At 45.3% G+C, this 16,773-nt stretch overlaps 1 long non-coding RNA gene across 1 annotated transcript; it reads right to left on the bottom strand.

The window, feature by feature from the left end:
* Window positions 1-14,542: 14,542 nt before the first annotated feature.
* On the bottom strand, window positions 14,543-15,971 carry LOC135372495 (uncharacterized). Its single transcript, XR_010416002.1, has 4 exons — window positions 15,908-15,971; window positions 15,656-15,841; window positions 14,788-15,115; window positions 14,543-14,725 (listed from the first exon to the last, which is right to left on the bottom strand). It is a non-coding gene; the product is annotated as an uncharacterized LOC135372495 (long non-coding RNA).
* Between the last annotated feature and the right edge of the window lie 802 nt (window positions 15,972-16,773).

Raw genomic sequence — 16,773 nt, 5'->3', positions numbered from 1 at the left:
CTCACTCATAGAGCTTCCAATGTCCAAACATGCAACTCCTTTAGCTTCAGCGCTCTACTGTGCATAAAGGGATACTGCAGTTTGTCTCTGTGCAGTGGAGAGGGTAGAGCTTGGGGAAGCCACGATACTTAATGTTTGCCCAGTCACAGGACAGAACAAGCACACATAGACCGACTAAGCCGCTGCGTGGTACACTGATTCGAATCCAGGTGCCAGCTATGCTGTCTGGAGTTTTCCTGGGTTTTTTTCAGACTGTGGGTGGGTGTGAGGGGGGGCTTCAGACATGTCGGCACAGTTACCTTAAATGTCGTCCCAGCACGCACGTTCCCCGGGGCGTCCGTCGTGCGGTTTCCCGCCTATATGAGCACGAGGACGGCGAGTCCTGTTACCATCACCGGCTAAATACGAGTTCTGATCCAAAATTTTGGGACTGGCACCGTCAATTCTGCAAAATCCTAGATTCTGCCTGTTGGTGGCCACCACCTTGGTGCCCCTTCAGCACGTATGCACCGGTCCCATAGTGTCTACCATTTTTCGTAGTGTCCTGGCAGACGTGGTCGGTGAAGGTGTCGACCGCTGCCCGCGTTTGAGCTTGAACCAACTCAGTCATGTCGAAACGGTGGCCTTTCTTCTTCCACTTTTGAAGTCTGGGTGATACGGAAGAGTCACAGGGAACCAAGTCTGGCGAGTATGGTTGGTTATCGACAACAGACGTATTGTTCCTGGTCAAGAAGCTCCTGGTGAACAATGACGTGTGAGACGGCGCGCTGTCGCGGTGCAGCAGCCAGTTCTTCCCTCGCAAAGTCGGGACGGACAAAATGCGTTGTTCAGTTTTGACAACCACATCGTGTGAACGCGTCTGCCGAGAAGTGTGTAAATTACCAGGTTGACTCTCGATGTAAGCGATAGTGCTGCCACCTACCTTTGCGTTGCGCCACTACAAGTTGTGTTCAACTAATGTTCGCTAATCCCGAAAATTTTGGATCATAGCTCGTACGCTTCTGATTACAAGTACCATAGTATAGCGTCATCGAGTTCCAAGGGCGAGTAGGAACGCCATCTTGTTTCCGCGGCACACTAGCGTCACGATGCCATCTGTCGAGCGCGCTCCGAAATGCAGCTCTCTGTTGGTAGCAGCACATCACTGGGGACATCTTGACATCATCGGGACGCTCTCAGCGAACAATCATGCACGCTTCCCCATTGCACAGGAAGTATTATGCCAGCCGTACTTGATGGCCCACGGTACCCATGGACTGTAATGTCAGTTACTATATTGTCAGTTTTCTCTTAAATGCAGGGGCGGGTACGCACCGTGTTGCCATTGCAGTATTGCCAGTTTTCTCTTAGATGCAAGGGCAGTTACGCACCGTGTTGCGACTTGCCGTGTCGCCATTGCCGTATTGCCACTTTTCTCCTATAGATGTAAGTGCAACTACGCATCGTGTTGCCAGTTGCCGCATTGCCAGTTCTCGCTTAAATGCAAGGGCAATTAAGAACCGTGTTGCCGTTGCAGCATTGCCAGTTTTCTCTTAAACGCCAGGACGGTTAAACAGCGTGTCGCGAGTTCCCACATTCCAAGTTTGCACATGCAAGGACAGTTACGCACCGTGTTGCCACTTCGCGTGTTGCCATTGCCGTATTGCCACATTTCTCCTAAATGCAAGGGCAATTAAGCATCGTGTTGTTAAGTGCTATATTGTCAGTTTTCTCTTAAATACAATGCCGATTAAGCACCGTGTTGCCCGTTGCCGTATTGCCATTTTCCCTTCAAATGAGAGGGCAATTAATCACGGTATTACCACATGCCATGATTCCATTGCCATTGTGTTTTGGTGCACGCCAAGGATGCTTCGTCGGAGAGCCACCAGGGTGCGTCGCGAGCTTAGATAAGATCCATATATAGTCTATGGCCAGCGCAACAACAACAAAAAAAAAAAAAAAAAAAAAAACAGGAACCAAACTTCGCGGGACCTGGGATCGTGGCGGCGGTTTCTTCAAACCACTCCGGAATGGTGACGTGAGTGAACAGACCCACACATGTACGCACCTGGTAATGATAACCGTCCGCCTTGATCTTGAAACCATAGCGATCCTCATTGTCAAGGAGGAGGGGGTATGTGCGCTCATATCCCCAGAAATGTCCTGCAAGGTCGTTTACAGCAGTTGCTCCTTGGCCGAAGAGTGGATTGACGTGTATCGCTATGTCGCCGGCAGATGTCTCCACGTTGACTGAGTAACCAGAACTAGTATAAAAAGTGCAATGAGAAGGGCGTGAGGACGGATATGAGGTCACTAAACAAGTCGGCTTCACTTCTGATTAAAAGGCACGATACACTGCTAAAATGTCTCCTCGTGTAATGGAGACATCGTCACCTTTACAGCAACAGAGAAGAAACGGGATTAATCAGTTCTTATCGGTCCATTTAAGAGCGCTACAATTACAGGTTCTCTCTCTTTCTCAAGAAGTGCGACAGCGCGGAGACGTCCTAAAGCGATGATTGAACAATTTGCTTAGTTTGACGAAATCAATGAGAGCCTTGTCTCCTGCCTTGTCAGCCTTGTCTCCTGTGAGTGTAGGTAATAAGCTCCCCACTGCTCTAGGAGCCGTTAGGCCTCAATGACATGCCCGCGCGATTCCTCAAGTAACCGTCATTCACTCCAGAAGAACCCCGCAAGCGAGTGGACGACCGCCATAACACCCACGAACCTCGACTCAAGCAACGCGCAAGGTGCGTATTCTCATCAAGCTGGAGAACTTCCAATGGTGATATGAAGGGAACTGCCTCAGAACGACAACGGCCGATATTTCGAACGGAGACAGTTCATATGGGCACCTTTCTGGGACTGTTCCTTTTCTGGGAGCCCAGAAGAGGAACAGTCCCAGAAGGGCGCCCATAGATCCGGCCCATAGGGTCCGTAGATCTGTAGATGCGGAAACACTGGGTCAGCAAGCCTCTATCGCCTTGATCGTGCATCACTGGATTCGATGTCCTTTTAGGAGTTGCCACATTATCCGTGTGGCGCGCTACACGCGTTTCTCAAAGCAGTTTGGTTTGAATTGGCTTTGAAGGCTGTCGGTGTAACAGGGGTATGAAAACACTATCCTAAAAAATATCCGAAGTATTCCAATTTTCCTAACTGTTTCAAACACCAGTGTCTAAGGACGGGCAATCCTTAGACTAAGGTATTTGGAACCCGGAATAAATACCATCCAAGCAAGCGACAATGTGGACTCTGGAGCCTATATAGTTTGTCTACCCTGATGGCTAATGCGGCGCGGCGAAGAGAAAGTGATTGCAGTACCTTGCGGGCTCCAGTCACAGTGTGTATCTACCCCCCCCCCCCCCATATATATATAAAGGGAGTTTAAACGCTTAATGAGTTTAGAGCTGATGTCATTTGTGCCGTGTCACACACATAATTTTAATGGCCACACCTCATTCGCCCATGAAATCCCTACACTCTCCCCCATCGTTTGCGAAATATACTTCCCACTGACGACGCAGTGTGGTGGATATAAATATTAGCTTTCTCAAACAACTTTCGACGAAAGAAGTCCCAACGAGTTAGAAGTTTTCATCGTCAACAGCGAAATAACTTGAGGCGACGCCATAATGCTTGTTTCGGATTCGGCATCGGTTCGAAGATGTGGCAAATACTTACGTTACTGACCGTGTTATCCAAATACATTGCAACTGCTTCATATAAACACCCACTTGATATTACTGTATTCAACCATGTTACGCGCATTTTCACCAAGTTTAAGTATACGTTTACTGCTTAAAGTAGGATAATTTTATAGTATTTCACTTACAGTGAGCGTGCGGCATCGATATCATGACTCTCTATAGAAAATGGCGTGTGGAATGAGATTCGTAAATAATGGCATTCGAGACCCGAATGTCCTTAGACGATAATGTCATTTTCCTGTCTGTGTGGCTCATGTATTATTCGTTCATTTGCGCGGCGCGCAGTACATCATTTTACAGCTTTTTTTAACCACATGCTTGTCCCATGGCACCCCTTCTTTATAACATGAAATGCGAGACTTTTTGGAACATCCTTAATTAAGTGTATTCCTCACAGAGCACTCTTATAAGCACCCTTAGAAGGAGAGTATTCTATTGAGCACGCCTTTCAGGGTCGAGTGTTTTCTGGCAAATAGACCTCGCTTGGGGTGTAAAGAAATGACGTCAGTGTTCGAAAAGCCACCAATGTGGTAAAGTTGACCTACGCTCAAAGCTGGGGGCAAACAAGGTCGCCCGCGAAAGCCACTGCCTTGAGAGGATCACGACGGTACCTGAAAGGTACGCGATTCTTCGTTTCTACTTTTCTTTCAATAGTATAGGCAGCGAACAAGTGCCCATTGGTGGAACCCAGCCCTCCACTTCCGATTTGTTTTGGTCTCAGTCTGTGTATACAAACGTCATGATGACGTTTCTCGGGTAGAGGTCTCCTTGCGCCGAGATATTTTGCTAGTCTAACCCCAGTTGAACGAACCGTGTCGTGGGCTTGCCTCTCGGCAGTATTCGCTAATTGCATTGCGTATGAAGACATTGCACGTGTAAGAGGCTGTCAAGTGTTGGTATTTCCTGGTGGTTCAGGACGAAAACGACGTATGCCTTTCACATAAATCGCGTTTTCATTCGAAAGTGACAGTTTTTGTTGTAAGTACCAGAAACGAAACCGGAACGAGGATCCCCATCAACATGCGGCACACTGGCGGATCCTAGTGACGGAGTCAGATGCCTAGAGAAATGCTAGCAGCTCCCGCGGCAGCATACCGAGTCATGTGGTTCAACGTTCTTGCTTCTATAACAAGCAGCACGTTAATTGAACGCGGCAAAGTTCCAGCCGTGGCTCCAATGTGCAACCTAAACGACAGCGCAATACGTCACAAGCACACCTCGTTGGCCAGGCAACACCGTGCACGTGACCAGCGTATATTGGTGTACCGCGGATGGATCATACATGACATGCAATTTGTAGGGGGTGTGTGTAGGGGTAAGTGGGGTGTGTAGGGGTGTGTGTAGGGGGTAAGTGTAGTTGGGCGGAAAACGTCTCTAACGGTGATGGGAATGCGTCTTTACATGTACGCCTACAAAAAAAAAGAAGAAGAAGAAGGAAAAGAAAGAAAGAAAAAGAAGAAATAAGAAAGAAGACCAAAGGTGTCAGATAAATCCCTGACTCCCTCCCCTGTCAAACTTTATTAGCAGATGATGGATTGGGGGGAGGGGGTTCACGCCGGGGCCGATACTCTATGCCACTGCTGGTGGTTATGCTGGGAATTAAACAATGAGCCCCTTCCCAGTAAAGGATCGCAGCCCTATATGTTATCCAGAAAGAGAGCTTTGAGGGCAGGGCGTTGATGGGCTGGATGTGGCCAGAGACAAAGCAATTATGTGTGAGAGAAGGGGCGGAAGTTCAGATGGTGCCAATGGCCCTACCTGAATGTATCAAACCGGAAGCAGTTGCAAACACATGTGCTATCTTGGGTATCATGGCTATCTTGATCCTAGACGTGTGGCAATGATGGCCACGTATTGGGACTCAACAGTCAACACAGGTAAAGAAACATCAATACACTTTCACATAACGAGAATTCAGCAGAATTCCAGGTTCAGATTCAACACATCACAGTTCATGAATCCGAATAGTGTGCATATGATGATGGTAGAAAGGTCCAGTGACCAGTCTATTGTCAGTCTATAGAAAGCCAAATAGTCAGGCAATGGCAGATATCCATTCCTTTTTTATAGCAGGTTGTCTATAGACTGTTGGTGCCGATTTCCCGTTGACAGGCCAAAGGAAGGTCACACGAAAGTGCAAAAAATGTTTAAAGACTTGAAACAGACAGGCTATAAAGTCATAGTCCAAAGGAAACCTATTCAGGAAATAGGACGTCCAAAGGATGTCAATAGACTGGCTAAACTTATTTTTGTCAGGGAGATTTACTGTGCGGCGACAGGCCAAAGTGGAACTTCTTTGCCGGACTACTAATCTAAGAAGACTATATGTATTTTGCAGTTACCTGGCACTAGCAGTGGAATCTCCTACGACCACAACCACAGGTTTGTCGCTGAGTGGCCCCAAGGGTTGAGACGTAGATGAGCACATGTGCATGTGGAAACGAAATAGGATAAATGGGTTTGCTACATCAAAAATCGTTAGAATCGTCACTAGGGCTGAATTAATATGCATATTTTTTGATGCGCCCGATCGCACATTACCAGGCACAAGCACATGATCCACAAGGTAGCATATAAGGTTGAACGGTACAATGAGACGCAGATGCATGACTGCGAGAGGACGGTATCCAAGGCAGCGAGCGACAACGGAGAAAACTCTTCCGTTGTGTATATCACATGCTGCTTTTTTTTTTTTTTTGTCTCGTCTACACTGTCTCATGTACCTTCCTTTTGTAGAGATCTTTTCTACGCCATAAGTAGAGGAGCACGAACTTTACGCACAAAAATCTTCCAAGAATATGAAAAAATGTGAAGCAAGACGTCTAGCTATGCGCAAGATATGTAGAGATATTATGATGCCGCGAAAGCTGATCCAGAAGCTTCTGCGCAGCTTGGAATTGTATAAACACGTATAATGTCGAGAAAATGTTCTACAAATAACATCCGCAATCCTTATTGAAACTTCGATCGTTCATGCATGTAGACTCGGGTATTCTTCATCGGTCATTGCAATATGCCATCATATAGTCATACTGAGGTCTTGAAAAGTGCTCACGCACATACGTTTACGTAGGATATATTCTATATTTCCTGTTTTGCCAGTTAAGAAAGCTAGGTACGTACGGCGAAATAAGTGCTGCTACGTAGCTCGCCTATACGCTATGTGCAGACAGCTCTTCGTTGTACTGTTCATTGCCTTCGAGAACGCTAATTCAGTAGCTACCTTACTCACTTGCACGATCTGTGCAGAGAGCTCTTCATTGTACTGTTAACTGCTAGCTACCGGGCTCACTTATACGCTATGTGCAAACAGCTCTTCGACGTACTGTCCATTGCACTCGAGAACGCGGATTCGCTAGCTACCTATAGCTCACCTAAACGATATGTGCAGACAGCCCTTCGTTCTGCTGTTCATTGCCTTGAGGAACGCTAATACGCTAGCTACCTTACTCACTTACAAGCTATGTGCAGACAACCTACTGTTGATTACCTTCGAGAACGCTAATCTGCTAACTACCTAGCCACCTATACTCTATGTGCAGACAGCTCTCCGTTGTACCGATGATTGCCTTCAAGTACGTTAACTCGCGAGAGCCCAAATTCGCTGGCTGACTAGCTCACCTATACCCCATATGCAGACAGCTCTTCGTTGAAATGTTCATTGCCTTATTGGACGGTGGCTCACACGCGTGGCTCACACACTGCAATACTTTGAATCTCTTATTTTTTATAAAGCACAACTTCTAGCATCTTCAAAAGACAAGTTCCTATGCTCAGCTCTTTATGTAAGTATCGATAGAAAACATTAGAAAATAGCACGACTGGCTCCTGAGTAATTGTTCGCGCCAACATCCTCAAAAAGGTGTCGGAACACGCAGCTGATTGCGAGCATTTTCTTCCTTTTTCTCCCTCTCTCAACTCCCTGATTACTAGTGGCGCATTCTGTTTTGAGAACTTCATTATAGGCGCTATAAGGACGCTAGTCGAATCCACTGACTCAACATGAAGTAGCCCCGAAGCAGCGATGTGACACTGGAACACGGGTTTTGTGCCCATGACCCCCTTTTGATATAACACAAGCAGTCGTAAAAAAGGGAACGGGAAACGATAAAAAATATTCAAATGATTCCGAAATATGGCATAACATGCACCCGTCACATTACGTGACCGATCACGAAGAAATCCATTCTTCATTCAAATTTTACAGGACCGTCGGGTTAGTGTGTGCTCACTTAGCCGTACACTCTAAATCTAGTAACCCCTAAATAAGAGTAAAAAGTGTGCAAGAGAGAAACTGATGTTCTGAGGCTGGAACAACATAGAAGGGACAGATACAAACAAAGCCTCAAATCGAACCCACATCTTCTGGATTACCGGTCCAGGGCTCTACCAATTGAGCTAAGCTAACACGCCTCTCCAGCGACTTTCGGGGTGCGTCATCTGAAGGGACGACAAACCAGCCACTCACTCTCACCCACCCTCCTTTCACTCTTACATTTTTGCTCACTCATACACACATTCATACGATGGAAATCGACGCAAGCGGCACCTGTTGAACAAGAGAGAAACTATGTTGTTCCAGCCTCAGAACATCAGTTTCTCTCTTGTTCAACAGGTGCCGCTTGCGTCGATTTCCGTCGTATGAATGTGTCACACACGTAACATGAAAAACGGTTAGGAGCTACTAATATTTATTCGAACAAGAACTTTCGTGCAAGAGACTGCACTTCTTCAGGTTACACAACTAAGTGCGACACGAGTATCCCAGCCCAGTTCCCAGTTCCCCCGAAGAACATCAACATGATCACAGACACCAATCCGTGGACGACAGTGCTACAGTGCCGCAAAACAGTGTGAACGCTCCAGTGAACTCAGTTGAGTCCACCATCCCCTCCTGAACCACATCTGCTCTAAGTGCGCGTAGACAACCCACCAAGAAACTTCGGAACGTCACTAGGAGGTATAACACCAGGAGCTCTCGGTGACTGGACATGGACAATAACAGGTCTGTTTCCTTCCTCAAAGCACGTAAATTAAACGATAAGAAAGCTAGATTTGTGTCTCATCTTCATTACTATTCCGACTGCATAGCACAGAATATTGTTCCCAAAGGTTTGCTTGTTCATGCGTCCCCAGCATTTACATTCTACTCTCCTCGAAGCTCTAGAAGATGGTCTAGCTCATTAAAGCATGCATCCATAGAATTGTTAAAAATTTTGCGTACTGAGAGTTCGTACCGAATTAAGGACATTGACAACCAACTACGGCAACTAGCACTAACACTACGGTCCAACGAAGTGACGGAACTAAGAATCTTTGCGTCTGATAAGCTCTCAAAACTACAATCTGTAAAATCCAAGAAAGCTAAACGTGACAAGCTAGACCTCACACCCGTTAATGATCTCAATATCTACAATATTCTAGTTGATATTACATATCCCACGGCATGCTCAAATGACATACTTTTTAATTTGTCCAGTGCCACGCTAAATCAAGCTGATATTAGTGTTTTGTCTAAGGGTCTTAGCTTTGTTCCCACCCCACCTTCTGTTGATGAGTTCGACATACTGAATGATTTACAAAGCTTAGGTAGGAGGATGCATTTGCAGACATTTTTTCATGGCAGTGCAATTACCAACACGAACCCTTTTAAGAAGCCCTCCATTTGGACCCCTGACGCATCACAAACTAGTCCCATGATCGACAACTACATCAAGGCGGTCTATAACGATATCAATAAGCTAGTCGGCGAGTCAATTAACGTTAAAAATCCGAACTTATCCAAAGTTGAGAGGATTGATTTACGTAATCTTAAAACACGGGATGACATAGTGATCAGGCCTGCGGATAAAGGAGGGGGAATTGTGGCCATGGACACTTCCGACTATATTAATGAGGCCAATAAACATCTCAACGACACTACTTTCTACAGGGTTCTTGATAATGATCCTACACCCTTGTTTTGTCAGATAATCAACAAAAAGATTTCTGCACTCGCTAATGACAATTTAATTCCACGCCACATAGCAGAATTCATCAAGCATAAAAACGTTAATCCAGGTTCATTTTATCTCCTTGTAAAAGTCCACAAGGAAAATAACCCTGGCAGACCTATAATATCAGGCATTCACACACCAACAGAAAAGATTTCCCTTCTGATAGACCATTGTATAAAACATGTACCTCCGCTACTTCCTTCATACGTCAAAGACACAAATGATTTTCTCCTGAAAATTAATTCTATCAACAACCAGTTCTCAGATCTGACCAATATGACACTGGTAACCATGGACGTAAAATCACTGTATACTAACATCCCCCACGATGAGGGCCTGAATGCAGTGGAATCCTTTCTCCTTTCTTTTCCCTCCGACATCCTCCACACTTCTGCGGTCATCCCACTACTTGAATTGGTCCTAAAGTATAATAACTTTGAGTTTAATGGCAGGCATTTTGTCCAACGATGAAAGATGAAAGTCACTGAAAAGGTTAGCCAGCTGTAGGGATCGAACCCACATCTTCTGGATTGCCGGTCCTTAGGTCGGTGTTAGCTTAGCTCAATTGGTAGAGCCCTGGACCGGCAATCCAGAAGATGTGGGTTCGATCCCTACAGCTGGCTAACCTTTTCAGTGACTTTCATCTTTCATCGTTGATTTCTTAGGCAATTTGAGGCTTTGTTTGTATCTGTCCCTTCTATGTCGTTCCAGCCTCAGAACATCAGTTTATCTCATATTTTGTCCAAGTACATGGCGCAGTGATGGGATCCCACGTGTCACCTAACTATGCAAACCTCTTCATGGGTCAATTTGAAAAGAGGGCCCTGAATGGGATCCGGACAAAATGTCCCCGGACAAAACGTCCCCGGACGAAATGTCCCCGGACAAATGGTCCCCGGACAAAACGTCCCCGAAAATGTCCCCAGATGCCGTCCGGTTGCACAGCCGTTGGTACCTCAAATGTGACAAATGTTTTTCATGCTATTATGTGCAGGGTTGATTGATTTAAATCAGCCAGATTTCAATCAGCGATTTTAATCGCGATTTAAGTCATGAATATTAATCAAGATTTAAATCACCTCTTTTATGCTTGAATTCGAATAGTAACATAAAACTGGAGACGCTGGGGAAGATGAGACTGAGCCTGGAAATGAACCACAGCCTGAAATATATTATACTTCAGTGACTTTTAGCGCAAACACCGTCACGTGACCCCTTCAGTTGCTCTCCGGCACACTGGTAAACAATTTGGTTACACATGGCGGGTGGTCATTCCACGAGCGTAGAACTTTTCCAGTTATTTCTTTTTCCTATTACTATTCGGTGTAATTCATAATATATAGTTTTCAAATAGATCTCCATTTGCATTAGCTAGTAACTGTTAGCCGCACTGTTAGAAGTCTAGACACCCTTCTTTGTATGTGCTCAAAAAGTGATTTCGCTACTACGAGGTGGCACACGGAAGCCATGAGGTGAAGATCTGTCTTAGAAGACAAAAATCAACTCAGTGATTTAATAAATATTCATCATATTTAAATGAAAAAAACCTGAATAATTTGACTTTTTAATCACGATTTTTTACAACCCTGATCGTGTGGAGGTTGCGCATCCCATCGGCCGTCAGGGCAATTTGACTTCTTATTTACGACGTACTGCTCTACGTGCGGTTGGGCCCATGTAGTTAAAGCTCCCTCTAAAGCCAGTCTGGGGACTCAAGCAATGAAGCATATGTCAAAAGTAGGAGCTTACCAGTTATTGCGACAATGAGTTTGGAACTGAACTAACCAAAGCATTTATTTACAAGTATTTACATCGCTAAACGAATCTCTCCAAAGTGGGGATGCTGGTCTAGGGACCCATACAATGGAGCATCTCTCAAAAGTAGGACCTTAGCAATTATTTAGTTATTTACAATACCGAACGTCTCGGATTACTCAGCTTGCGATCTAGAAGAGGGATCGTCCGGGCAACACCTCGTAGAAATTCAATGGTTTTTTCATTGTTGACGGCTGCAAAGGTTCCGCAGCCGTGCTTGCAGCTCTACGGTTGCTGGTTTCAGTGACGGCAGCTGGGGACATTTTGTCCGGGGCCTTTTCGGGGGACATTTTGTCCGGGGACGTTTCGTCCGGGGACATTTCGTCCGGGGACATTTTGTCCTACACCCCCCCTGAATCCTTCCCCGTACAGCCGCTCATTTTCCTGAGATACATAGACGACATTTTTGTTGTGTGGCCAGGTGACAACTCTTCCTTATTGTCTTTCTTTGAACACTTCAACTCCTTGCATAGCACTATCCAATTCACCTGCAACTATTCCAATGTTTCAATCAATTTTCTTGATGTCACTGTCTCCATTCGGTCTGGAAAACTAGTCACCGACCTTTATAAGAAACCAACCGATAGACGTCAGTATCTTCATTTTAGTAGTTATCGCCCCAATGTCCAGAAAAGAAATATTCCTTTTGGGCAGTTCACACGACTCAAGCGCATATGTTCCAATACCGACGATTTCCACAGACGCGCTCACGAAATGTCTGCTGATTTCAGGAAGCGTAACTATCCCAGCAATCTAATTGAAAATGCTTTCACCAAATTATGCTCGCTTTACAGAGAGTTACTTCTTTCCAGCCAACCTAACGAGGGACACAGAAATATTACTTTCGTAACCACCTACAACAAAGCCCTTCGTAACACGAAAACTATTTTCCACCGCCATCTTAACATTCTACACAGTGACGAAAAACTGAAAGAACTATTTCCTTCTGCCCCCATTGTTACATTCCGCAGGTCAAGGAATATCCGGAATATCCTTACTTCTTCGCGTTTGCGCCGTACTACAACACCTGGTTCAGGTCCCTGCAACGGCACACGGTGCCAAATTTGTAATCTTATTTCTACCTGCACCTCGGTCTCCAGTACCATAAACAATTACACCTTTCAAATTAAACAATCTTTGCACTGTAACTCCTTTAACATTTGTTATCTAATAACATGTATGAAATGCAATGTTCAGTACATTGGTGAAACCTCCAACACCATGCGTCAGAGGTTTTACGGTCATAAATCTGACATTGTCAATAATCGCCCCACTCCCGTTGCTATACATTTTAATCTTCCCGGGCACGACATGGATACACACCTGTCCATTGCAATTCTCGAATCTGGCTACACCACCGATTGCAAACGCAAAAATCGCGAGTCCTTCTTCATTTCTAAATTTTCTCCTTTAAAACCACGGGGACTAAACGTTCATGGCGGTCCTCTGCAGTTGTTCAACCCATCATCCAGCTAAGCTACTCCATTTACCTTCTGTTCTTAGCATTCTTAGCTCCATTTTCCCTTCAGCCCATAAGGTCACCCGTACCTTCCCACGCAGTTCAACAAAAGCTGTGTTCCCCTCGTACACGGCTAGACATCCACCTGTGCCCCCGTTTTTTTCACCACCAAATCTTTTGAACCCCAATTCTCCGAATGTCTCATTTACCCGTACACCTTCTCTTTCCTGATTATTATGTGACGGTTGCTCACGTGATGCATTGTATTACTGTCTGGTTATTTTGTGTTTACTTAGTTCTGGAAACCTGTTTTATTGTATCTGTTCACTTGGTATATATACTCGTGTCGCACTTAGTTGTGTAACCTGAAGAAGTGCAGTCTCTTGCACGAAATTTCTTGTTCGAATAAATATTAGTTGCTCCTAACCGTTTTTCATGTTACGTGTGTGATTCCCTCTTCGCGGGCTCCTTGACAGTGTTTTATTTTTTTCCCCTTTTCGACGTATGAATGTGTGTATGAGTGAGCAAAAAGTGACACATTCATACGACGGAAATCGACGCAAGCGGCACCTGTTGAACAAGAGAGAAACTGATGTTCTGAGGCTGGAACAACATAGTTTCTCTCTTGTTCAACAGGTGCCGCTTGCGTCGATTTCCATCGTATGAATGTGTGTATGAGTGAGCAAAAATGTAAGAGTGAAAGGAGGGTGAGTGAGAGTGAGTGGCTGGTTTGTCATCCCTTCAGATGACGCACCCCGAAAGTCGCTGGAGAGGCGTGTTAGCTTAGCTCAATTGGTAGAGCCCTGGACCGGTAATCCAGAAGATGTGGGTTCGATCCCTACAGCTGGCTAACCTTTTCAGTGACTTTCATCTTTCATCGTAAAAAGTGTGCTGGTTTTTTACCTTTATTTTAGTAGTTACCGTGTAACCCATGGGGGTGGGTTACAGTGTAACCCATACTTCATCCGAGCCGTGGTTGACTGGTAACCCTTAAATACAGGTTACTCGCGATGCTATATAGGCCGTGAAGGTTACAAAACCCAGGGATGGCGCCGCCGATATTCAAGCAGGGGCTGCTTCCGAACTGTTCACCTTCTCGATCATAGGCAATGCACTTCAGTGTTTGTAGTGACGTGTTAATAAGTTTCCCAAATGTTAGCACGCCCAGCTTTTTTTCATGAACAAAATGATGAAGTAAACTTCTAAGCATGTCACCACGAACCTTTCAATGCACTATACCTATGATCACGACGGCGAACTTTGAGGGAGCAGCCGCTGCTCGGAATATCGATGGCACCAGTCTTGAGGTTTTGTATCCCTCTCTGCCGCCACTGGATCTTGGACTTCCCTCTCTTCACAACCTGTGCGACAGAAGCTTTTATTCTTTCAAGTACAATACATGTGGACGAAAAACAAAACGGCACTTATCTTACCCTTGGTTTTGGTGTAAATATTGCACTAAAATTATGTCCTTCTTCTAGAGCCGCCTTCAGAAGGCCCTTCAATTTTCCATTCATGCATGCCTTTTGAACGTCGTCGTTCACGACTACTTGTTGCATCAGCAGCAGCGTCTTGCTGTGTGCAAGTGGGTAGGACCAGTCCTTAATGTCGTACATAAGAAGGCACAGGACGACGGCCTTTTCCAAAGTACAAGCATGGTGAAGTGGTATGCGTTTCCCTTGGGTGCCACCATAAAGCCATTCCTCAGGTTCCGTAAAGAAAACGGCAGGTCTAGGTGGCAATTGCCCATCCGGGTTGAATGACTGAGGATGAAAATAAGTACACAATGAAATACGGCTTACTTTAGAGCTCACATGTAACTCACCTCCTTTACCAGCTACCTCTTCACCCTGGTCTGTGTCAATGCTGATGGTTCGATGCCGTCCACCCTGGTCAACCTCGACGATGATGGCACATCGCTGTTCACCTGGGAACTGAGCCTTGCCTGTGCTAGCCGCTTTAAAATTCCCCGTTAAAAAGTGAGGTGTGCACATAATCAGAGCTGGGCTGCCCTGTGATGTGCAACACAGATGTGGAAATACTCTCTCATCACAGTGTGTCATGTTAGAGCTTACCATATTCATCGACACAGGGGGCGGGCGATTGAGTCTCCTCTTGACGTGGATCACACACTTGCACTTTATGTGAGTTCCCTAGTAGAAAGATCCCAGGAATGGTTGACTGATTATGGACTCATAAATCACCAGAAAGGGACAAAAACATTGTGCTAAGCTGCATAACGAATTTTAATAGAAAACATATCGCTTGGAATACTCCGCGGCTTTCCACTTTGCGTTTGTTCCCGACGAGTCGCTGCAACTCTGAAGCTGCCTTCACTTGCCGAAAACAGATCGGCCCTTACGGTATTGTGAATTTTTTACGCGATCTGTAGGCGTCCACCGGCAAACTGATGTGATGGTGTCGCATAGACTGCTGACTTTGCATACCTGCCTCTCCGGGTACCCTTCTGAAGAAACGAACAACAGCTGCTGTCACACGCTGGCAGACACCTGCGTAACCCACTGCACGCATCACGACAAAGCGTACTGCAGCAGATCTAGATCTAACGGGCCCTGCAGTGAGCGTTCGTGAATGTTCGATGAACGTTCGTGTGAACGTCGTCATCATCATACGCTTCCGCGGTTACGATATAACATACAGTCACATGCAGCGAGTCAAAACACGGGACATACCTATTTCGCTTAACGCTGCGTGCTTCGACGGGTAATGATCGCAGTAGCAGCACTGCACCCTCGTTGCACAGCCATTATCGTCGTGGTCAGTAACGAACTCATCAATTCATAGTCAAGTCGCAGTCCCCGTCAGTGCAGCGTCCTCGCGGGACGCCACGGACGCCGGCGTTTGTCAAAGTCGTCCGCCTGTATCCGTTGATGTCACAAGATTAAACTGAGTAGTAACCCCAAGCTATTGTAGAGTATACTCACCAACTGTCGCAGCGTTTCGCAGGCCGCGAAAGCCAGCGTTCCACCAGCTCTGAGTTGCAGCGACTAAGCGCAAACGCAAACCAAATGAAATTTGGCGCACATTCCTGTGCAAACTCCTGTGGAAGTGTTGAGAGAGAGAGAGAGAGATTTATTTTATTGATCCATCAGTGTGTACAAGTTATTTGGTAGGACCGCTAGGCGAACCTGTATTGCGGTCCCGCAAATCTGATGTAATGCTAAATGTGCATACAAATTAAATATATACATGAGTAAAACAAAAGTAACAACATTGTAAGTGCAGTCCTACATGAAGAAACAGTGTCAGTCACGACAAAAATATGTTAGCTCACATCTAGCTTGAGAGCATATTTCTAAAAATATGAAGGCTAGTCGCTTTTTTAACCTCAGATGCAAGTTCATTCCAATTTTTGCCTGCGAAATATCTAAATGAATGTAAACCATTATTAGAACGTGGACGAGGAAGTTGAATACAATAATCGTTATTTCTTAACGTATATGGGCCTGTGCAATAACCAATCGAGATTAATGAGGATTTAACCATGTTATGAAGAAGTTTATACATCAAGAGAAGACACTTGTACTCGAGTAATGAGAAAACATCTTTAACATTAAGAAATTGAAAGGCGAAGGTAATTGAGTCAAATGGTGAAAGACCCATTATAATTCTCAAAGCTTTTTTCTGAAGCAGATACAGCGGCGTAAGATTTGATTTGTATGTAATACCATATGCTTCGATACAATAAAAGATATGACTATGGATGAGAGCGAAATAAACATTTAAGGATACACTGATAGGAACTAAATATTTTAGGCGGGGCAACGCAAACAACCCTTGTGAGATTTTT

This window comes from Ornithodoros turicata, unplaced genomic scaffold, assembly GCF_037126465.1.
Source record: "Ornithodoros turicata isolate Travis unplaced genomic scaffold, ASM3712646v1 Chromosome15, whole genome shotgun sequence".
Taxonomy (NCBI): Eukaryota; Metazoa; Arthropoda; class Arachnida; order Ixodida; family Argasidae; genus Ornithodoros; species Ornithodoros turicata.
The sequence above is the reverse complement of the archived record's forward strand: the minus strand, read 5'-3'. Positions and strand labels throughout refer to the sequence as shown.